The following is a 26,011-nucleotide window of genomic DNA, read 5'->3' as shown; positions in this document are numbered from 1 at the left end:
ATAGGCTTATTCAGCAACTTAGGCTTATTAAATAGCCTTATTAAATAGGCTTATTTCAGCAACTTAGGCTTATTAAATATGCTTATTTCAGCAACTTAGACTTATTAAAAAGGCTTATTTCAGCAACTTAGGCTTATTAAATAGGCTTATTCAGCAACTTAGGCTCATTAAATAGGCTTATTTCAGCAACTTAGACTTATTAAATAGGCTTATTAAATAGGGTTATTTCAGCAACTTAGGCTTATTAAATAGGCTTATTCAGCAACATAGGCTTATTAAATAGGCTTATTAAATAGACTTATTAAATAGGCTCAATAAATAGGCTTATTAAATAGGCGTATTAAATAGGCTCAATAAATAGGCTTATTAAATAGGCTCAATAAATAGGCTTATTAAATAGGCTCAATAAATAGGCTTATTAAATTGGCTCATTAAATACTTATTAAATAGGCTTATTAACTAGACTTATTAAATAGACTTATTAAATAGGCTTATTAAATAGACTTATTAAATAGGCTTATTAAAAATGCTCATTAAATAGGCTTATTTTCGCAACTTGGGCTTATTAAATAGGTTTATTTCAGCAACTTAGACTTATTAAATATACCTTTTTAAATAGGCTTAGTTCAGAAACTCAGGCTTATTAAATAGTCTTATTTCAGCAACTTAGGCTCATTAAATATCCTTATTAAATAGGCTTATTTCAGCAACTTAGGCTTATTAAATATGCTTATTTCAGCAACTTAGACTTATTAAATAGCCTTATTTCAGCAACTTAGGCTTATTAAATAGCCTTATTTCAGAAACTTAGACTTATTAAATAGGCTTATTCAGCAACTTAGGCTTATTAAATAGCCTTATTAAATACGCTTACTTCAGCAATTTAGACTTATTAAATAGGTTTATTCAGCAACTTAGGCTTATTAAATAGGCTTATTCAGCAACTTAGGCTTATTAAATATGCTTATTTCAGCAACTTAGACTTATTAAAAAGGCCTATTAAATAGGCTTTTTAAATAGGCGTATTAAATAGGCTTATTTCAGCAACTTAGGCTTATTAAATAGGCTTATTTCAGCAACTTAGACTTATTAAATAGCCTTATTTCAGCAACTTACGCTTAATAAATAGGCTTATTTCAGCAACTTAGGCTTATTAAATAGCATAATTAAGTAGGCTTATTTCAGCAACTTGGGCTTATTAAATAAGCTTATTTCAGCAACTTACGCTGATTAAAAAGGCTTATTTCAGCAACTTAGACTTATTAAATAGCCTTATTTCAGCAACTTAGACTTATTAAATAGGCTTATTTCAGCAACTTATGCTTATTAAATATACTTATTTCAGCAACTTATGCTTATTAAATAGCCTTATTTCAGCAACTTAGGCTTATTAAATAGGCTTATTTCAGCAACTTAGGCTTATTAAAAAGGCTTATTTCAGCAACTTAGACTTATTAAATAGCCTTATTTCAGCAACTTAGACTTATTAAATAGGCTTATTTCAGCAACTTAGGCTTATTAAATAGGCTTATTAAATAGGCTTATTTCAGCAACTTAGGACTTATTAAATAGGCTTATTAAACAGGCTTATTAAATAGACTCATTAAATAGGCTCAATAAATAGGCTTATTAAATAGGCTTATTAATTAGGCTTATTAAATAGGCTTATTAAATAGACGTATTAAATAGGCTTATTAAATAGGCTCAATAAATAGGCTTATTAAATAGGCTCAATAAATAGGCTTATTAAATAGGCTCAATAAATAGGCTTATTAAATAGACTTATTAAATAGGCTTATTAAATAGGCTTATTAAATAGGCTTATTAAAAATGCTCATTAAATACTTATTAAATGTGTTTATTAAATGTGTTTATTAAATAGGCGTATTAAATAGGCTTATTAAATAGGCTTATTAAATAGACTTATTAAATATCCTCATTAAATAGGCTTATTTTAGCAACTTGGGCTTATTAAATAGGTTGATTTCAGCAACTTAGGCTTATTAAATAAGCTTATTTCAGCAACTTATGCTTATTAAATAGCCTTATTAAACAGGTTTATTTCAGCAACTTAGGCTTATTAAATAGCATTTTAAAATAGGTTTATTTCAGCAACTTAGACTTATTAAATATACCTTTTTAAATAGGCTTAGTTCAGAAACTCAGGCTGATTAAATAGTCTTATTTCAGCAACTTAGGCTCATTAAATAGCCTTATTAAATAGGCTTATTTCAGCAACTTAGGCTTATTAAATAGGCTTATTTCAGCAACTTAGACTTATTAAATAGCCTTATTTCAGCAACTTAGGCTTATTAAATAGCCTTATTTCAGAAACTTAGACTTATTAAATAGGCTTATTCAGCAACTTAGGCTTATTAAATAGGCTTATTTCAGCAACTTAGGCTTATTAAATAGGCTCATTCAGAAACTTAGGCTTATTAAATAGGCTTATTTCAGCAACTTAGCCTTATTAAATAGGCCTATTAAATAGGCTTATTAAATAGGCTAATTTAATCAACTTAGGCTTATTAAATAGGCTCATTCCGAAACTTAGGCTTATTAAATAGGCTTATTTCAGCAACTTAGACTTATTAAATAGGCTTATTTCAGCAACTTATGCTTATTAAATATACTTATTTCAGCAACTTAGGCTTATTAAATAGGCTTATTTTAGCAACTTAGACTTATTGAATAGGCTTATTTCAGCAACTTAGGCTTATTAAATAGGCTTATTCAGCAACTTAGGCTTATTAAATAGGCTTATTAAATAGGCTTATTTCAGCAACTTAGGCTCATTAAATAGCCTTATTTCAGCAACTTAGACTTATTGAATAGGCTTATTTCAGCAACTTAGGCTTATTAAATAGGCTTATTCAGCAACTTAGGCTTATTAAATAGGCTTATTAAATAGGCTTATTTCAGCAACTTAGGCTTATTAAATAGGCTTATTCAGCAACTTAGGCTTATTAAATAGGCTCATTCAATACTTATTAAATAGGCTTATTAAACAGGCTTATTAAATAGACTCATTAAATAGGCTCAATAAATAGGCTTATTAAATAGGCTTATTAATTAGGCTTATTAAATAGGCTTATTAAATAGACTTATTAAATAGGCTTATTAAATAGGCTCAATAAATAGGTTTATTAAATAGGCTCAATAAATAAGCTTATTAAATAGGCTCAATAAATAGGCTTATTAAATAGGCTCATTAAATACTTATTAAATAGGCTTATTAACTAGACTTATTAAATAGACTTATTAAATAGGCTTATTAAATAGGCTTATTAAATAGGCTTATTAAAAATGCTCATTAAATACTTATTAAATGTGTTTATTAAATAGGCGTATTAAATAGGCTTATTAAATAGGCTTATTAAATAGGCTTATTAAATAGACTTATTAAATATCCTCATTAAATAGGCTTATTTTAGCAACTTGGGCTTATTAAATAGGTTTATTTCAGCAACTTAGACTTATTAAAGAGCCTTATTAAATAGGCTTATTTCAGCAACTTAGGCTTATTAAATAAGCTTATTTCAGCAACTTATGCTTATTAAATAGCCTTATTTCAGCAACTTAGACTTATTAAATAGGCTTATTTCAGCAACTTATGCTTATTAAATATACTTATTTCAGCAACTTATGCTTATTAAATAGCCTTATTTCAGCAACTTAGGCTTATTAAATAGGCTTATTTCAGCAACTTAGGCTTATTAAAAAGGCTTATTTCAGCAACTTAGACTTATTAAATAGCCTTATTTCAGCAACTTAGACTTATTAAATAGGCTTATTTCAGCAACTTAGGCTTATTAAATAGGCTTATTAAATAGGCTTATTTCAGCAACTTAGGACTTATTAAATAGGCTTATTAAATAGGCTTATTAAATAGACTCATTAAATAGGCTCAATAAATAGGCTTATTAAATAGGCTTATTAATTAGGCTTATTAAATAGGCTTATTAAATAGACGTATTAAATAGGCTTATTAAATAGGCTCAATAAATAGGCTTATTAAATAGGCTCAATAAATAGGCTTATTAAATAGGCTCAATAAATAGGCTTATTAAATAGACTTATTAAATAGGCTTATTAAATAGGCTTATTAAATAGGCTTATTAAAAATGCTCATTAAATACTTATTAAATGTGTTTATTAAATGTGTTTATTAAATAGGCGTATTAAATAGGCTTATTAAATAGGCTTATTAAATAGACTTATTAAATATCCTCATTAAATAGGCTTATTTTAGCAACTTGGGCTTATTAAATAGGTTGATTTCAGCAACTTAGGCTTATTAAATAAGCTTATTTCAGCAACTTATGCTTATTAAATAGCCTTATTAAACAGGTTTATTTCAGCAACTTAGGCTTATTAAATAGCATTTTAAAATAGGTTTATTTCAGCAACTTAGACTTATTAAATATACCTTTTTAAATAGGCTTAGTTCAGAAACTCAGGCTGATTAAATAGTCTTATTTCAGCAACTTAGGCTCATTAAATAGCCTTATTAAATAGGCTTATTTCAGCAACTTAGGCTTATTAAATAGGCTTATTTCAGCAACTTAGACTTATTAAATAGCCTTATTTCAGCAACTTAGGCTTATTAAATAGCCTTATTTCAGAAACTTAGACTTATTAAATAGGCTTATTCAGCAACTTAGGCTTATTAAATAGGCTTATTTCAGCAACTTAGGCTTATTAAATAGGCTCATTCAGAAACTTAGGCTTATTAAATAGGCTTATTTCAGCAACTTAGCCTTATTAAATAGGCCTATTAAATAGGCTTATTAAATAGGCTAATTTCATCAACTTAGGCTTATTAAATAGGCTCATTCCGAAACTTAGGCTTATTAAATAGGCTTATTTCAGCAACTTAGACTTATTAAATAGGCTTATTTCAGCAACTTATGCTTATTAAATATACTTATTTCAGCAACTTAGGCTTATTAAATAGGCTTATTTTAGCAACTTAGACTTATTGAATAGGCTTATTTCAGCAACTTAGGCTTATTAAATAGGCTTATTCAGCAACTTAGGCTTATTAAATAGGCTTATTAAATAGGCTTATTTCAGCAACTTAGGCTCATTAAATAGCCTTATTTCAGCAACTTAGACTTATTGAATAGGCTTATTTCAGCAACTTAGGCTTATTAAATAGGCTTATTCAGCAACTTAGGCTTATTAAATAGGCTTATTAAATAGGCTTATTTCAGCAACTTAGGCTTATTAAATAGGCTTATTCAGCAACTTAGGCTTATTAAATAGGCTCATTCAATACTTATTAAATAGGCTTATTAAACAGGCTTATTAAATAGACTCATTAAATAGGCTCAATAAATAGGCTTATTAAATAGGCTTATTAATTAGGCTTATTAAATAGGCTTATTAAATAGACTTATTAAATAGGCTTATTAAATAGGCTCAATAAATAGGTTTATTAAATAGGCTCAATAAATAGGCTTATTAAATAGGCTCAATAAATAGGCTTATTAAATAGGCTCATTAAATACTTATTAAATAGGCTTATTAACTAGACTTATTAAATAGACTTATTAAATAGGCTTATTAAATAGGCTTATTAAATAGGCTTATTAAAAATGCTCATTAAATACTTATTAAATGTGTTTATTAAATAGGCGTATTAAATAGGCTTATTAAATAGGCTTATTAAATAGGCTTATTAAATAGACTTATTAAATATCCTCATTAAATAGGCTTATTTTAGCAACTTGGGCTTATTAAATAGGTTTATTTCAGCAACTTAGACTTATTAAAGAGCCTTATTAAATAGGCTTATTTCAGCAACTTAGGCTTATTAAATAAGCTTATTTCAGCAACTTATGCTTATTAAATAGCCTTATTAAACAGGTTTATTTCAGCAACTTAGGCTTATTAAATAGCATTTTAAAATAGGTTTATTTCAGCAACTTAGACTTATTAAATATACCTTTTTAAATAGGCTTAGTTCAGAAACTCAGGCTGATTAAATAGTCTTATTTCAGCAACTTAGGCTCATTAAATAGCCTTATTAAATAGGCTTATTTCAGCAACTTAGACTTATTAAATAGCCTTATTTCAGCAACTTAGGCTTATTAAATAGCCTTATTTCAGAAACTTAGACTTATTAAATAGGCTTATTCAGCAACTTAGGCTTATTAAATAGCCTTATTAAATAGGCTTATTTCAGCAATTTAGACTTATTAAATAGGTTTATTCAGCAACTTAGGCTTATTAAATAGGCTTATTCAGCAACTTAGGCTTATTAAATAGGCTTATTTCAGCAACTTAGGCTTATTAAATAGGCTCATTCAGAAACTTAGGCTTATTAAATAGGCTTATTTCAGCAACTTAGACTTATTAAATAGGCCTATTAAATAGGCTTATTAAATAGGCTAATTTAATCAACTTAGGCTTATTAAATAGGCTCATTCCGAAACTTAGGCTTATTAAATAGGCTTATTTCAGCAATTTAGACTTATTAAATAGGCTTATTCAGCAACTTAGGCTTATTAAATAGCCTTATTAAATAGGCTTATTTCAGCAACTTAGGCTTATTAAATAGGCTTATTTCAGCAACTTAGACTTATTAAAAAGGCTTATTTCAGCAACTTAGGCTTATTAAATAGGCTTATTCAGCAACTTAGGCTTATTAAATAGACTTATTTCAGCAACTTAGGCTTATTAAATAGGCTCATTCAGCAACTTTGGCTTATTAAATAGGCTTATTTCAGCAACTTAGACTTATTAAATAGACTATTAAATATGCTTATTAAATAGGCTTATTTCAGCAACTTAGACGTATTAATTAGGCCTATTAAATAGGCTTATTAAATAGGCTTATTAAATAGGCTTATTTCAGCAACTTAGGCTTATTAAACAGGCTTATTAAATAGGCTTATTTCAGCAACTTAGGCTTATTACATAGGCTTATTTCAACAACTTAGACTTATTGAATAGCCTTTTTTCAGCAAATTGCGATTATTAAATAGGCTTATTTCAGCAACTTAGGCTTATTAAATAACCTAATTAAGTAGGTTTATTTCAGAACTTGGGCTTATTAAATAGGCTTATTTCAGCAACTTACACTGATTAAAAAGGCTTATTTCAGCAACTTAGGCTTATTAAATAGGCTTGTTCAGCAACTTAGGCTTATTAAATATGCTTATTTCAGCAACTTAGACTTATTAAATAGCCTTATTTCAGCAACTTAGGCTTATTAAATAGCCTTATTTCAGAAACTTAGACTTATTAAATAGGCTTATTCAGCAACTTAGGCTTATTAAATAGCCTTATTAAATACGCTTACTTCAGCAATTTAGACTTATTAAATAGGTTTATTCAGCAACTTAGGCTTATTAAATAGGCTTATTCAGCAACTTAGGCTTATTAAATATGCTTATTTCAGCAACTTAGACTTATTAAAAAGGCCTATTAAATAGGCTTTTTAAATAGGCGTATTAAATAGGCTTATTTCAGCAACTTAGGCTTATTAAATAGGCTTATTTCAGCAACTTAGACTTATTAAATAGCCTTATTTCAGCAACTTACGCTTAATAAATAGGCTTATTTCAGCAACTTAGGCTTATTAAATAGCATAATTAAGTAGGCTTATTTCAGCAACTTGGGCTTATTAAATAAGCTTATTTCAGCAACTTACGCTGATTAAAAAGGCTTATTTCAGCAACTTAGACTTATTAAATAGCCTTATTTCAGCAACTTAGACTTATTAAATAGGCTTATTTCAGCAACTTATGCTTATTAAATATACTTATTTCAGCAACTTATGCTTATTAAATAGCCTTATTTCAGCAACTTAGGCTTATTAAATAGGCTTATTTCAGCAACTTAGGCTTATTAAAAAGGCTTATTTCAGCAACTTAGACTTATTAAATAGCCTTATTTCAGCAACTTAGACTTATTAAATAGGCTTATTTCAGCAACTTAGGCTTATTAAATAGGCTTATTAAATAGGCTTATTTCAGCAACTTAGGCTTATTAAATAGGCTTATTAAGCAACTTAGGCTTATAAAATAGGCTCATTCAATACTTATTAAATAGGCTTATTAAACAGGCTTATTAAATAGACTCATTAAATAGGCTCAATAAATAGGCTTATTAAATAGGCTTATTAATTAGGCTTATTAAATAGGCTTATTAAATAGACGTATTAAATAGGCTTATTAAATAGGCTCAATAAATAGGCTTATTAAATAGGCTCAATAAATAGGCTTATTAAATAGGCTCAATAAATAGGCTTATTAAATAGACTTATTAAATAGGCTTATTAAATAGGCTTATTAAATAGGCTTATTAAAAATGCTCATTAAATACTTATTAAATGTGTTTATTAAATGTGTTTATTAAATAGGCGTATTAAATAGGCTTATTAAATAGGCTTATTAAATAGACTTATTAAATATCCTCATTAAATAGGCTTATTTTAGCAACTTGGGCTTATTAAATAGGTTGATTTCAGCAACTTAGGCTTATTAAATAAGCTTATTTCAGCAACTTATGCTTATTAAATAGCCTTATTAAACAGGTTTATTTCAGCAACTTAGGCTTATTAAATAGCATTTTAAAATAGGTTTATTTCAGCAACTTAGACTTATTAAATATACCTTTTTAAATAGGCTTAGTTCAGAAACTCAGGCTGATTAAATAGTCTTATTTCAGCAACTTAGGCTCATTAAATAGCCTTATTAAATAGGCTTATTTCAGCAACTTAGGCTTATTAAATAGGCTTATTTCAGCAACTTAGACTTATTAAATAGCCTTATTTCAGCAACTTAGGCTTATTAAATAGCCTTATTTCAGAAACTTAGACTTATTAAATAGGCTTATTCAGCAACTTAGGCTTATTAAATAGGCTTATTTCAGCAACTTAGGCTTATTAAATAGGCTCATTCAGAAACTTAGGCTTATTAAATAGGCTTATTTCAGCAACTTAGCCTTATTAAATAGGCCTATTAAATAGGCTTATTAAATAGGCTAATTTCATCAACTTAGGCTTATTAAATAGGCTCATTCCGAAACTTAGGCTTATTAAATAGGCTTATTTCAGCAACTTAGACTTATTAAATAGGCTTATTTCAGCAACTTATGCTTATTAAATATACTTATTTCAGCAACTTAGGCTTATTAAATAGGCTTATTTTAGCAACTTAGACTTATTGAATAGGCTTATTTCAGCAACTTAGGCTTATTAAATAGGCGTATTCAGCAACTTAGGCTTATTAAATAGGCTTATTAAATAGGCTTATTTCAGCAACTTAGGCTCATTAAATAGCCTTATTTCAGCAACTTAGACTTATTGAATAGGCTTATTTCAGCAACTTAGGCTTATTAAATAGGCTTATTCAGCAACTTAGGCTTATTAAATAGGCTTATTAAATAGGCTTATTTCAGCAACTTAGGCTTATTAAATAGGCTTATTCAGCAACTTAGGCTTATTAAATAGGCTCATTCAATACTTATTAAATAGGCTTATTAAACAGGCTTATTAAATAGACTCATTAAATAGGCTCAATAAATAGGCTTATTAAATAGGCTTATTAATTAGGCTTATTAAATAGGCTTATTAAATAGACTTATTAAATAGGCTTATTAAATAGGCTCAATAAATAGGTTTATTAAATAGGCTCAATAAATAGGCTTATTAAATAGGCTCAATAAATAGGCTTATTAAATAGGCTCATTAAATACTTATTAAATAGGCTTATTAACTAGACTTATTAAATAGACTTATTAAATAGGCTTATTAAATAGGCTTATTAAATAGGCTTATTAAAAATGCTCATTAAATACTTATTAAATGTGTTTATTAAATAGGCGTATTAAATAGGCTTATTAAATAGGCTTATTAAATAGGCTTATTAAATAGACTTATTAAATATCCTCATTAAATAGGCTTATTTTAGCAACTTGGGCTTATTAAATAGGTTTATTTCAGCAACTTAGACTTATTAAAGAGCCTTATTAAATAGGCTTATTTCAGCAACTTAGGCTTATTAAATAAGCTTATTTCAGCAACTTATGCTTATTAAATAGCCTTATTAAACAGGTTTATTTCAGCAACTTAGGCTTATTAAATAGCATTTTAAAATAGGTTTATTTCAGCAACTTAGACTTATTAAATATACCTTTTTAAATAGGCTTAGTTCAGAAACTCAGGCTGATTAAATAGTCTTATTTCAGCAACTTAGGCTCATTAAATAGCCTTATTAAATAGGCTTATTTCAGCAACTTAGACTTATTAAATAGCCTTATTTCAGCAACTTAGGCTTATTAAATAGCCTTATTTCAGAAACTTAGGCTTATTAAATAGGCTTATTCAGCAACTTAGGCTTATTAAATAGCCTTATTAAATAGGCTTATTTCAGCAATTTAGACTTATTAAATAGGTTTATTCAGCAACTTAGGCTTATTAAATAGGCTTATTCAGCAACTTAGGCTTATTAAATAGGCTTATTTCAGCAACTTAGGCTTATTAAATAGGCTCATTCAGAAACTTAGGCTTATTAAATAGGCTTATTTCAGCAACTTAGACTTATTAAATAGGCCTATTAAATAGGCTTATTAAATAGGCTAATTTAATCAACTTAGGCTTATTAAATAGGCTCATTCCGAAACTTAGGCTTATTAAATAGGCTTATTTCAGCAATTTAGACTTATTAAATAGGCTTATTCAGCAACTTAGGCTTATTAAATAGCCTTATTAAATAGGCTTATTTCAGCAACTTAGGCTTATTAAATAGGCTTATTTCAGCAACTTAGACTTATTAAAAAGGCTTATTTCAGCAACTTAGGCTTATTAAATAGGCTTATTCAGCAACTTAGGCTTATTAAATAGACTTATTTCAGCAACTTAGGCTTATTAAATAGGCTCATTCAGCAACTTTGGCTTATTAAATAGGCTTATTTCAGCAACTTAGACTTATTAAATAGACTATTAAATATGCTTATTAAATAGGCTTATTTCAGCAACTTAGACGTATTAATTAGGCCTATTAAATAGGCTTATTAAATAGGCTTATTAAATAGGCTTATTTCAGCAACTTAGGCTTATTAAACAGGCTTATTAAATAGGCTTATTTCAGCAACTTAGGCTTATTACATAGGCTTATTTCAACAACTTAGACTTATTGAATAGCCTTTTTTCAGCAAATTGCGATTATTAAATAGGCTTATTTCAGCAACTTAGGCTTATTAAATAACCTAATTAAGTAGGTTTATTTCAGAACTTGGGCTTATTAAATAGGCTTATTTCAGCAACTTACACTGATTAAAAAGGCTTATTTCAGCAACTTAGGCTTATTAAATAGGCTTGTTCAGCAACTTAGGCTTATTAAATATGCTTATTTCAGCAACTTAGACTTATTAAATAGCCTTATTTCAGCAACTTAGGCTTATTAAATAGCCTTATTTCAGAAACTTAGACTTATTAAATAGGCTTATTCAGCAACTTAGGCTTATTAAATAGCCTTATTAAATACGCTTACTTCAGCAATTTAGACTTATTAAATAGGTTTATTCAGCAACTTAGGCTTATTAAATAGGCTTATTCAGCAACTTAGGCTTATTAAATATGCTTATTTCAGCAACTTAGACTTATTAAAAAGGCCTATTAAATAGGCTTTTTAAATAGGCGTATTAAATAGGCTTATTTCAGCAACTTAGGCTTATTAAATAGGCTTATTTCAGCAACTTAGACTTATTAAATAGCCTTATTTCAGCAACTTACGCTTAATAAATAGGCTTATTTCAGCAACTTAGGCTTATTAAATAGCATAATTAAGTAGGCTTATTTCAGCAACTTGGGCTTATTAAATAAGCTTATTTCAGCAACTTACGCTGATTAAAAAGGCTTATTTCAGCAACTTAGACTTATTAAATAGCCTTATTTCAGCAACTTAGACTTATTAAATAGGCTTATTTCAGCAACTTATGCTTATTAAATATACTTATTTCAGCAACTTATGCTTATTAAATAGCCTTATTTCAGCAACTTAGGCTTATTAAATAGGCTTATTTCAGCAACTTAGGCTTATTAAAAAGGCTTATTTCAGCAACTTAGACTTATTAAATAGCCTTATTTCAGCAACTTAGACTTATTAAATAGGCTTATTTCAGCAACTTAGGCTTATTAAATAGGCTTATTAAATAGGCTTATTTCAGCAACTTAGGCTTATTAAATAGGCTTATTAAGCAACTTAGGCTTATAAAATAGGCTCATTCAATACTTATTAAATAGGCTTATTAAACAGGCTTATTAAATAGACTCATTAAATAGGCTCAATAAATAGGCGTATTAAATAGGCTTATTAATTAGGCTTATTAAATAGGCTTATTAAATAGACGTATTAAATAGGCTTATTAAATAGGCTCAATAAATAGGCTTATTAAATAGGCTCAATAAATAGGCTTATTAAATAGGCTCAATAAATAGGCTTATTAAATAGACTTATTAAATAGGCTTATTAAATAGGCTTATTAAATAGGCTTATTAAAAATGCTCATTAAATACTTATTAAATGTGTTTATTAAATGTGTTTATTAAATAGGCGTATTAAATAGGCTTATTAAATAGGCTTATTAAATAGACTTATTAAATATCCTCATTAAATAGGCTTATTTTAGCAACTTGGGCTTATTAAATAGGTTGATTTCAGCAACTTAGGCTTATTAAATAAGCTTATTTCAGCAACTTATGCTTATTAAATAGCCTTATTAAACAGGTTTATTTCAGCAACTTAGGCTTATTAAATAGCATTTTAAAATAGGTTTATTTCAGCAACTTAGACTTATTAAATATACCTTTTTAAATAGGCTTAGTTCAGAAACTCAGGCTGATTAAATAGTCTTATTTCAGCAACTTAGGCTCATTAAATAGCCTTATTAAATAGGCTTATTTCAGCAACTTAGGCTTATTAAATAGGCTTATTTCAGCAACTTAGACTTATTAAATAGCCTTATTTCAGCAACTTAGGCTTATTAAATAGCCTTATTTCAGAAACTTAGACTTATTAAATAGGCTTATTCAGCAACTTAGGCTTATTAAATAGGCTTATTTCAGCAACTTAGGCTTATTAAATAGGCTCATTCAGAAACTTAGGCTTATTAAATAGGCTTATTTCAGCAACTTAGCCTTATTAAATAGGCCTATTAAATAGGCTTATTAAATAGGCTAATTTCATCAACTTAGGCTTATTAAATAGGCTCATTCCGAAACTTAGGCTTATTAAATAGGCTTATTTCAGCAACTTAGACTTATTAAATAGGCTTATTTCAGCAACTTATGCTTATTAAATATACTTATTTCAGCAACTTAGGCTTATTAAATAGGCTTATTTTAGCAACTTAGACTTATTGAATAGGCTTATTTCAGCAACTTAGGCTTATTAAATAGGCTTATTCAGCAACTTAGGCTTATTAAATAGGCTTATTAAATAGGCTTATTTCAGCAACTTAGGCTCATTAAATAGCCTTATTTCAGCAACTTAGACTTATTGAATAGGCTTATTTCAGCAACTTAGGCTTATTAAATAGGCTTATTCAGCAACTTAGGCTTATTAAATAGGCTTATTAAATAGGCTTATTTCAGCAACTTAGGCTTATTAAATAGGCTTATTCAGCAACTTAGGCTTATTAAATAGGCTCATTCAATACTTATTAAATAGGCTTATTAAACAGGCTTATTAAATAGACTCATTAAATAGGCTCAATAAATAGGCTTATTAAATAGGCTTATTAATTAGGCTTATTAAATAGGCTTATTAAATAGACTTATTAAATAGGCTCAATAAATAGGTTTATTAAATAGGCTCAATAAATAGGCTTATTAAATAGGCTCAATAAATAGGCTTATTAAATAGGCTCATTAAATACTTATTAAATAGGCTTATTAACTAGACTTATTAAATAGACTTATTAAATAGGCTTATTAAATAGGCTTATTAAATAGGCTTATTAAAAATGCTCATTAAATACTTATTAAATGTGTTTATTAAATAGGCGTATTAAATAGGCTTATTAAATAGGCTTATTAAATAGGCTTATTAAATAGACTTATTAAATATCCTCATTAAATAGGCTTATTTTAGCAACTTGGGCTTATTAAATAGGTTTATTTCAGCAACTTAGACTTATTAAAGAGCCTTATTAAATAGGCTTATTTCAGCAACTTAGGCTTATTAAATAAGCTTATTTCAGCAACTTATGCTTATTAAATAGCCTTATTAAACAGGTTTATTTCAGCAACTTAGGCTTATTAAATAGCATTTTAAAATAGGTTTATTTCAGCAACTTAGACTTATTAAATATACCTTTTTAAATAGGCTTAGTTCAGAAACTCAGGCTGATTAAATAGTCTTATTTCAGCAACTTAGGCTCATTAAATAGCCTTATTAAATAGGCTTATTTCAGCAACTTAGACTTATTAAATAGCCTTATTTCAGCAACTTAGGCTTATTAAATAGCCTTATTTCAGAAACTTAGACTTATTAAATAGGCTTATTCAGCAACTTAGGCTTATTAAATAGCCTTATTAAATAGGCTTATTTCAGCAATTTAGACTTATTAAATAGGTTTATTCAGCAACTTAGGCTTATTAAATAGGCTTATTCAGCAACTTAGGCTTATTAAATAGGCTTATTTCAGCAACTTAGGCTTATTAAATAGGCTCATTCAGAAACTTAGGCTTATTAAATAGGCTTATTTCAGCAACTTAGACTTATTAAATAGGCCTATTAAATAGGCTTATTAAATAGGCTAATTTAATCAACTTAGGCTTATTAAATAGGCTCATTCCGAAACTTAGGCTTATTAAATAGGCTTATTTCAGCAATTTAGACTTATTAAATAGGCTTATTCAGCAACTTAGGCTTATTAAATAGCCTTATTAAATAGGCTTATTTCAGCAACTTAGGCTTATTAAATAGGCTTATTTCAGCAACTTAGACTTATTAAAAAGGCTTATTTCAGCAACTTAGGCTTATTAAATAGGCTTATTCAGCAACTTAGGCTTATTAAATAGACTTATTTCAGCAACTTAGGCTTATTAAATAGGCTCATTCAGCAACTTTGGCTTATTAAATAGGCTTATTTCAGCAACTTAGACTTATTAAATAGACTATTAAATATGCTTATTAAATAGGCTTATTTCAGCAACTTAGACGTATTAATTAGGCCTATTAAATAGGCTTATTAAATAGGCTTATTAAATAGGCTTATTTCAGCAACTTAGGCTTATTAAACAGGCTTATTAAATAGGCTTATTTCAGCAACTTAGGCTTATTACATAGGCTTATTTCAACAACTTAGACTTATTGAATAGCCTTTTTTCAGCAAATTGCGATTATTAAATAGGCTTATTTCAGCAACTTAGGCTTATTAAATAACCTAATTAAGTAGGTTTATTTCAGAACTTGGGCTTATTAAATAGGCTTATTTCAGCAACTTACACTGATTAAAAAGGCTTATTTCAGCAACTTAGGCTTATTAAATAGGCTTGTTCAGCAACTTAGGCTTATTAAATATGCTTATTTCAGCAACTTAGACTTATTAAATAGCCTTATTTCAGCAACTTAGGCTTATTAAATAGCCTTATTTCAGAAACTTAGACTTATTAAATAGGCTTATTCAGCAACTTAGGCTTATTAAATAGCCTTATTAAATACGCTTACTTCAGCAATTTAGACTTATTAAATAGGTTTATTCAGCAACTTAGGCTTATTAAATAGGCTTATTCAGCAACTTAGGCTTATTAAATATGCTTATTTCAGCAACTTAGACTTATTAAAAAGGCCTATTAAATAGGCTTTTTAAATAGGCGTATTAAATAGGCTTATTTCAGCAACTTAGGCTTATTAAATAGGCTTATTTCAGCAACTTAGACTTATTAAATAGCCTTATTTCAGCAACTTACGCTTAATAAATAGGCTTATTTCAGCAACTTAGGCTTATTAAATAGCATAATTAAGTAGGCTTATTTCAGCAACTTGGGCTTATTAAATAAGCTTATTTCAGCAACTTACGCTGATTAAAAAGGCTTATTTCAGCAACTTAGACTTATTAAATAGCCTTATTTCAGCAACTTAGACTTATTAAATAGGCTTATTTCAGCAACTTATGCTTATTAAATATACTTATTTCAGCAACTTATGCTTATTAAATAGCCTTATTTCAGCAACTTAGGCTTATTAAATAGGCTTATTTCAGCAACTTAGGCTTATTAAAAAGGCTTATTTCAGCAACTTAGACTTATTAAATAGCCTTATTTCAGCAACTTAGACTTATTAAATAGGCTTATTTCAGCAACTTAGGCTTATTAAATAGGCTTATTAAATAGGCTTATTTCAGCAACTTAGGCTTATTAAATAGGCTTATTAAGCAACTTAGGCTTATAAAATAGGCTCATTCAATACTTATTAAATAGGCTTATTAAACAGGCTTATTAAATAGACTCATTAAATAGGCTCAATAAATAGGCTTATTAAATAGGCTTATTAATTAGGCTTATTAAATAGGCTTATTAAATAGACTTATTAAATAGGCTTATTAAATAGGCTCAATAAATAGGCTTATTAAATAGGCTCAATAAATAGGCTTATTAAATAGGCTCAATAAATAGGCTTATTAAATAGACTTATTAAATAGGCTTATTAAATAGCCTTATTAAATAGGCTTATTAAAAATGCTCATTAAATACTTATTAAATGTGTTTATTAAATGTGTTTATTAAATAGGCATATTAAATAGGCTTATTAAATAGGCTTATTAAATAGACTTATTAAATATCCTCATTAAATAGGCTTATTTTAGCAACTTGGGCTTATTAAATAGGTTGATTTCAGCAACTTAGGCTTATTAAATAAGCTTATTTCAGCAACTTATGCTTATTAAATAGCCTTATTAAACAGGTTTATTTCAGCAACTTAGGCTTATTAAATAGCATTTTAAAATAGGTTTATTTCAGCAACTTAGACTTATTAAATATACCTTTTTAAATAGGCTTAGTTCAGAAACTCAGGCTGATTAAATAGTCTTATTTCAGCAACTTAGGCTCATTAAATAGCCTTATTAAATAGGCTTATTTCAGCAACTTAGGCTTATTAAATAGGCTTATTTCAGCAACTTAGACTTATTAAATAGCCTTATTTCAGCAACTTAGGCTTATTAAATAGCCTTATTTCAGAAACTTAGACTTATTAAATAGGCTTATTCAGCAACTTAGGCTTATTAAATAGGCTTATTTCAGCAACTTAGGCTTATTAAATAGGCTCATTCAGAAACTTAGGCTTATTAAATAGGCTTATTTCAGCAACTTAGCCTTATTAAATAGGCCTATTAAATAGGCTTATTAAATAGGCTAATTTCATCAACTTAGGCTTATTAAATAGGCTCATTCCGAAACTTAGGCTTATTAAATAGGCTTATTTCAGCAACTTAGACTTATTAAATAGGCTTATTTCAGCAACTTATGCTTATTAAATATACTTATTTCAGCAACTTAGGCTTATTAAATAGGCTTATTTTAGCAACTTAGACTTATTGAATAGGCTTATTTCAGCAACTTAGGCTTATTAAATAGGCTTATTCAGCAACTTAGGCTTATTAAATAGGCTTATTAAATAGGCTTATTTCAGCAACTTAGGCTCATTAAATAGCCTTATTTCAGCAACTTAGACTTATTGAATAGGCTTATTTCAGCAACTTAGGCTTATTAAATAGGCTTATTCAGCAACTTAGGCTTATTAAATAGGCTTATTAAATAGGCTTATTTCAGCAACTTAGGCTTATTAAATAGGCTTATTCAGCAACTTAGGCTTATTAAATAGGCTCATTCAATACTTATTAAATAGGCTTATTAAACAGGCTTATTAAATAGACTCATTAAATAGGCTCAATAAATAGGCTTATTAAATAGGCTTATTAATTAGGCTTATTAAATAGGCTTATTAAATAGACTTATTAAATAGGCTTATTAAATAGGCTCAATAAATAGGTTTATTAAATAGGCTCAATAAATAGGCTTATTAAATAGGCTCAATAAATAGGCTTATTAAATAGGCTCATTAAATACTTATTAAATAGGCTTATTAACTAGACTTATTAAATAGACTTATTAAATAGGCTTATTAAATAGGCTTATTAAATAGGCTTATTAAAAATGCTCATTAAATACTTATTAAATGTGTTTATTAAATAGGCGTATTAAATAGGCTTATTAAATAGGCTTATTAAATAGGCTTATTAAATAGACTTATTAAATATCCTCATTAAATAGGCTTATTTTAGCAACTTGGGCTTATTAAATAGGTTTATTTCAGCAACTTAGACTTATTAAAGAGCCTTATTAAATAGGCTTATTTCAGCAACTTAGGCTTATTAAATAAGCTTATTTCAGCAACTTATGCTTATTAAATAGCCTTATTAAACAGGTTTATTTCAGCAACTTAGGCTTATTAAATAGCATTTTAAAATAGGTTTATTTCAGCAACTTAGACTTATTAAATATACCTTTTTAAATAGGCTTAGTTCAGAAACTCAGGCTGATTAAATAGTCTTATTTCAGCAACTTAGGCTCATTAAATAGCCTTATTAAATAGGCTTATTTCAGCAACTTAGACTTATTAAATAGCCTTATTTCAGCAACTTAGGCTTATTAAATAGCCTTATTTCAGAAACTTAGACTTATTAAATAGGCTTATTCAGCAACTTAGGCTTATTAAATAGCCTTATTAAATAGGCTTATTTCAGCAATTTAGACTTATTAAATAGGTTTATTCAGCAACTTAGGCTTACTAAATAGGCTTATTCAGCAACTTAGGCTTATTAAATAGGCTTATTTCAGCAACTTAGGCTTATTAAATAGGCTCATTCAGAAACTTAGGCTTATTAAATAGGCTTATTTCAGCAACTTAGACTTATTAAATAGGCCTATTAAATAGGCTTATTAAATAGGCTAATTTAATCAACTTAGGCTTATTAAATAGGCTCATTCCGAAACTTAGGCTTATTAAATAGGCTTATTTCAGCAATTTAGACTTATTAAATAGGCTTATTCAGCAACTTAGGCTTATTAAATAGCCTTATTAAATAGGCTTATTTCAGCAACTTAGGCTTATTAAATAGGCTTATTTCAGCAACTTAGACTTATTAAAAAGGCTTATTTCAGCAACTTAGGCTTATTAAATAGACTTATTTCAGCAACTTAGGCTTATTAAATAGGCTCATTCAGCAACTTTGGCTTATTAAATAGGCTTATTTCAGCAACTTAGACTTATTAAATAGACTATTAAATATGCTTATTAAATAGGCTTATTTCAGCAACTTAGACGTATTAATTAGGCCTATTAAATAGGCTTATTAAATAGGCTTATTAAATAGGCTTATTTCAGCAACTTAGGCTTATTAAACAGGCTTATTAAATAGGCTTATTTCAGCAACTTAGGCTTATTACATAGGCTTATTTCAACAACTTAGACTTATTGAATAGCCTTTTTTCAGCAAATTGCGATTATTAAATAGGCTTATTTCAGCAACTTAGGCTTATTAAATAACCTAATTAAGTAGGTTTATTTCAGAACTTGGGCTTATTAAATAGGCTTATTTCAGCAACTTACACTGATTAAAAAGGCTTATTTCAGCAACTTAGGCTTATTAAATAGGCTTGTTCAGCAACTTAGGCTTATTAAATAGGCTTATTTCAGCAACTTAGGCTTATTAAATAGGCTCATTCAGAAACTTAGGCTTATTAAATAGGCTCATTAAATACTTATTAAATAGGCTTATTAAATAGACTTATTAAATAGACTTATTAAATAGGCTTATTAAATAGACTTATTAAATAGGCTTATTAAAAGGCTTATTAAATAGACTTATTAAATAGGCACATTAAATACTTATTAAATATGTTTATTAAATAGGCGTATTAAATAGGCTTATTAAATAGGCGTATTAAATAGGCTTATTAAATAGTCTTATTAAATAGACTTATTAAATAGCCTCTTTAAATAGGCTTATTTTAGCAACTTAGGCTTATTAAATAGGTTTATTTCAGCAACTTAGACTAATTAAATAGCCTTATTAAATAGGCTTATTTCAGCAACTTAGGCTTATTAAATAAGCTTATTTCAGCAACTTATGCTTATTAAATAGCCTTATTAAACACGTTTATTTCAGCAACTTAGGCTTATTAAATAGCTTTTTTAAATAGGTTTATTTCAGCAACTTAGACTTATTAAATATACCTTTTTAAATAGGCTTAGTTCAGAAACTTAGGCTTATTAAATAGGCTTATTTCAGCAACTTAGGCTCATTAAATAGCCTTATTAAATAGGCTCATTTCAGCAACTTAGGCTTATTAAATAGGCTTATTTCAGAAACTTAAACTTATTAAATAGCCTTATTTCAGCAACTTAGGCTTATTAAATAGCCTTATTTCAGCAACTTAGACTTATTAAATAGGCTTATTCAGCAACTTAGGCTTATTAAATAGCCTTATTAAATAGGCTTATTTCAGCAACTTAGACTTATTAAATAGGTTTATTCAGCAACTTAGGCTTATTAAATAGGCTTATTCAGCAACTTAGGCTTATTAAATAGGCTTATTTCAGCAACTTAGGCTTATTAAATAGGCTCATTCAGCAACTTAGGCTTATTAAATAGGCTTATTTCAGCAACTTAGACTTATTAAATAGGCCTATTAAATAGGCTTATTAAATAGGCTTATTTCAGCAACTTAGACGTATTAAATAGGCCTATTAAATAGGCTTATTAAATAGGCTTATTTCGGCAACTTAGACTTATTAAATAGGCCTATTAAAAAGGCTTATTAAATAGGCTTATTAAATAGGCTTATTTCAGCAACTTAGGCTTATTAAACAGGCTTATTAAATAGGCTAATTTCAGCAACTTAGGCTTATTAAATAGGCTTATTTCAGCAACTTAGACTTATTAAATAGCCTTATTTCAGCAACTTACGCTTAATAAATAGGCTTATTTCAGCAACTTAGGCTTATTAAATAGCCTAATTAAGTAGGCTTATTTCAGCAACTTGGGCTTATTAAATAGGCTTATTTCAGCAACTTACGCTGATTAGAAAGGCTTATTTCAGCAACTTAGACTTATTAAATAGCCTTATTTCAGCAACTTAGACTTATTAAATAGGCTTATTTCAGCAACTTATGCTTATTAAATATACTTATTTCAGCAACTTAGGCTTATTACATAGGCTTATTTCAGCAACTTGGACTTATTAAATAGCCTTATTTCAGCAACTTAGGCTTATTGAATAGGCTTATTTCAGCAACTTAGGCTTATTAAATAGCCTTATTTCAGCAAACTTAGACTTATTAAATAGGCTTATTTCAGCAACTTAGGCTTATTAAATAGGCTTATTCAGCAACTTAGGCTTATTAAATAGGCTTATTAAATAGGCTTATTTCAGCAACTTAGGCTTATTAAATAGGCTTATTCAGCAACTTAGGCTTATTAAATAGGCTCATTCAATACTTATTAAATAGGCTTATTAAACAGGCTTATTAAATAGACTCATTAAATAGGCTCAATAAATAGGCTTATTAAATAGGCTTATTAATTAGGCTTATTAAATAGGCTTATTAAATAGACTTGTTAAATAGGCTTATTAAATAGGCTCAATAAATAGGCTTATGAAATAGGCTCAATAAATAGGCTTATTAAATAGGCTCAATAAATAGGCTTATTAAATAGGCTCATTAAATACTTATTAAATAGGCTTATTAAATAGACTTATTAAATAGACTTATTAAATAGGCTTATTAAATAGGCTTATTAAATAGGCTTATTAAAAAGGCTTATTAAATAGAGTTAATAAATAGGCTCATTAAATACTTATTAAATAGGTTTATTAAATAGGTGTATTAAATAGGCTTATTAAATAGGCTTATTAAATAGGCTTATTAAATAGACTTATTAAATAGCCTCATTAAATAGGCTTATTTAGCAACTTAGGCTTATTAATAGGCTTATTTCAGCAACTTAGGCTTATTAAATAGCGTTATTTCAGCAACTTAGACTTATTAAATAGGCTTATTCAGCAACTTAGGCTTATTAAATAGCCTTATTAAATAGGCTTATTTCAACAACTTAGGCTTATTAAATAGGCTTATTTCAGCCACTTAGACTTATTAAAAAGGCTTATTTCAGCAACTTAGGCTTATTAAATAGGCTTATTCAGCAACTTAGGCTTATTAAATAGGCTTATTTCAGCAACTTAGACTTATTAAATAGGCCTATTAAATAGGCTTATTAAATAGACTTATTAAATAGGCTCATTAAATACTTATTAAATAGGCTTATTAAATAGGCTTATTAAATAGACTTATTAAATAGGCTCAATAAATAGGCTTATTAAATAGGTGTATTAAAAAGGCTCAATAAATAGGCTTATTAAATAGGCTCAATAAATAGGCTCATTAAATAGGCTCATTAAATACTTATTAAATAGGCTTATTAACTAGACTTATTAAATAGACTTATTAAATAGGCTTATTAAATAGACTTATTAAATAGGCTTATTAAAAATGATCATTAAATACTTATTAAATGTGTTTATTAAATAGGCGTATTAAATAGGCTTATTAAATAGGCTTATTAAATAGGCTTATTAAATAGACTTATTAAATATCCTCATTAAATAGGCTTATTTTAGCAACTTGGGCTTATTAAATAGGTTTATTTCAGCAACTTAGACTTATTAAAGAGCCTTATTAAATAGGCTTATTTCAGCAACTTAGGCTTATTAAATAAGCTTATTTCAGCAACTTATTCTTATTAAATTGCCTTATTAAACAGGTTTATTTCAGCAATTTAGGCTTATTAAATAGCATTTTTAAATAGGTTTATTTCAGCAACTTAGACTTATTAAATATACCTTTTTAAATAGGCTTAGTTCAGAAACTCAGGCTTATTAAATAGTCTTATTTCAGCAACTTAGGCTCATTAAATAGCCTTATTAAATAGGCTTATTTCAGCAACTTAGGCTTATTAAATAGCCTTATTTCAGCAACTTAGGCTTATTAAATAGCCTTATTTCAGAAACTTAGACTTATTAAATAGGCTTATTCAGCAACTTAGGCTTATTAAATAGCCTTATTAAATAGGCTTATTTCAGCAATTTAGACTTATTAAATAGGTTTATTCAGCAACGTAGGCTTATTAAATAGGCTTATTCAGCAACTTAGGCTTATTAAATAGGCTTATTTCAGCAACTTAGGCTTATTAAGTAGGCTCATTCAGAAACTTAGGCTTATTAAACAGGCTTATTTCAGCAACTTAGACTTATTAAATAGGCCTATTAAATAGGCTTATTAAATAGGCTTATTTCAGCAACTTAGACTTATTAAACAGGCTTATTAAATAGGCTTATTTCAGCAACTTAGGTTTATTAAATAGGCTTATTTCAGCAACTTAGACTTATTAAATAGCCTTATTTCAGCAACTTACGCTTATTAAATAGGCTTATTTCAGCAACTTAGGCTTATTAAATAGCATAATTAAGTAGGCTTATTTCAGCAACTTGGGCTTATTAAATAAGCTTATTTCATCAACTTACGCTGTTTAAAAAGGCTTATTTCAGCAACTTAGACTTATTAAATAGCCTTATTTCAGCAACTTAGACTTATTAAATAGGCTTATTTCAGCAACGTATGCTTATTAAATATACTTATTTCAGCAACTTAGTCTGATTAAATAGGCTTATTTTAGCAACTTGGACGTACTAAATAGCCTTATTTCAGCAACTTAGGCTTATTAAATAGGCTTATTTCAGCAACTTAGGCTCATTAAATAGCTTTATTTCAGCAACTTAGACTTATTAAATAGGCTTATTTCAGCAACTTAGGCTTATTAAATAGGCTTATTCAGCAACTTAGGCTTATTAAATAGGCTTATTAAATAGGCTTATTTCAGCAACTTAGGCTTATTAAATAGGCTTATTCAGCAACTTAGGCATATTAAATAGGCTCATTCAATACTTATTAAATAGGCTTATTAAACAGGCTTATTAAATAGACTCATTAAATAGGCTCAATAAATAGGCTTATTAAATAGGCTTATTAATTATGCTTATTAAATAGGCTTATTAAATAGACTTATTAAATAGGCTTATTAAATAGGCTCAATAAATAGGCTTATTAAATAGGCTCAATAAATAGGCTTATTAAATAGGCTCAATAAATAGGCTTATTAAATAGGCTCATTAAATACTTATTAAATAGGCTTATTAAACAGGCTTATTAAATAGGCTTATTAAAAGGCTTATTAAATAGACTTATTAAATAGGCTCATTAAATACTTATTAAATAGGTTTATTAAATAGGCGTATTAAATAGGCTTATTAAATAGGCTTATTAAATAGGCTTATTAAATAGGCTTATTAAATAGACTTATTAAATAGGCTTATTTTTGCAACTTAGGCTTATTAATAGGCTTATTTCAGCAACTTAGGCTTATTAAATAGCGTTATTTCAGCAACTTAGACTTATTAAATAGGCTTATTCAGCAACTTAGGCTTATTAAATAGCCTTATTAAATAGGCTTATTTCAACAACTTAGGCTTATTAAATAGGCTTATTTCAGCAACTTAGACTTATTAAAAAGGCTTATTTCAGCAACTTAGGCTTATTAAATAGGCTTATTCAGCAACTTAGGCTTATTAAATAGGCTTATTTCAGCAACTTAGACTTATTAAATAGGCCTATTAAATAGGCTTATTAAATAGACTTATTAAATAGGCTCATTAAATACTTATTAAATAGGCTTATTAAATAGGCTTATTAAATAGACTTATTAAATAGGCTTATTAAATAGACTTATTAAATAGGATCAATAAATAGGCTTATTAAATAGGCGTATTAAATAGGCTCAATAAATAGGCTTATTAAATAGGCTCAATAAATAGGCTTATTAAATAGGCTCAATAAATAGCCTTATTAAATAGGCTCATTAAATACTTATTAAATAGGCTTATTAACTAGACTTATTAAATAGACTTATTAAATAGGCTTATTAAATAGACTTATTAAATAGGCTTATTAAAAATGCTCATTAAATACTTATTAAATGTGTTTATTAAATAGGCGTATTAAATAGGCTTATTAAATAGGCTTATTAAATAGGCTTATTAAATAGACTTATTAAATATCTTCATTAAATAGGCTTATTTTAGCAACTTGGGCTTATTAAATAGGTTTATTTCAGCAACTTAGACTTATTAAAGAGCCTTATTAAATAGGCTTATTTCAGCAACTTAGGCTTATTAAATAAGCTTATTTCAGCAACTTATGCTTATTAAATAGCCTTATTAAACAGGTTTATTTCAGCAACTTAGGCTTATTAAATAGCATTTTTAAATAGGTTTATTTCAGCAACTTAGACGTATTAAATATACCTTTTTAAATAGGCTTAGTTCAGAAACTCAGGCTTATTGAATAGTCTTATTTCAGCAACTTAGGCTCATTAAATAGCCTTATTAAATAGGCTTATTTCAGCAACTTAGGCTTATTAAATAGGCTTATTTCAGCAACTTAGACTTATTAAATAGCCTTATTTCAGCAACTTAGGCTTATTAAATAGCCTTATTTCAGAAACTTAGACTTATTAAATAGGCTTATTCAGCAACTTAGGCTTATTAAATAGCCTTATTAAATAGGCTTATTTCAGCAATTTAGACTTATTAAATAGGTTTATTCAGCAACTTAGGCTTATTAAATAGGCTTATTCAGCAACTTAGGCTTATTAAATAGGCGTATTTCAGCAACTTAGGCTTATTAAATAGGCTCATTCAGAAACTTAGGCTTATTAAATAGGCTTATTTCAGCAACTTAGACTTATTAAATAGGCCTATTAAATAGGCTTATTAAATAGGCTAATTTCATCAACTTAGGCTTATTAAATAGGCTCATTCAGAAACTTAGGCTTATTAAATAGGCTTATTTCAGCAACTTAGACTTATTAAATAGGC

The sequence above is a fragment of the Petromyzon marinus genome, unplaced genomic scaffold (genome assembly GCF_048934315.1).
Source record: "Petromyzon marinus isolate PM22_M1 ecotype Great Lakes invasive population unplaced genomic scaffold, UKy_Petmar_22M1.pri1.0 PM_G_Scaffold_4, whole genome shotgun sequence".
Lineage (NCBI taxonomy): Eukaryota > Metazoa > Chordata > Hyperoartia > Petromyzontiformes > Petromyzontidae > Petromyzon > Petromyzon marinus.
This window is presented reverse-complemented; position numbering follows the sequence as displayed.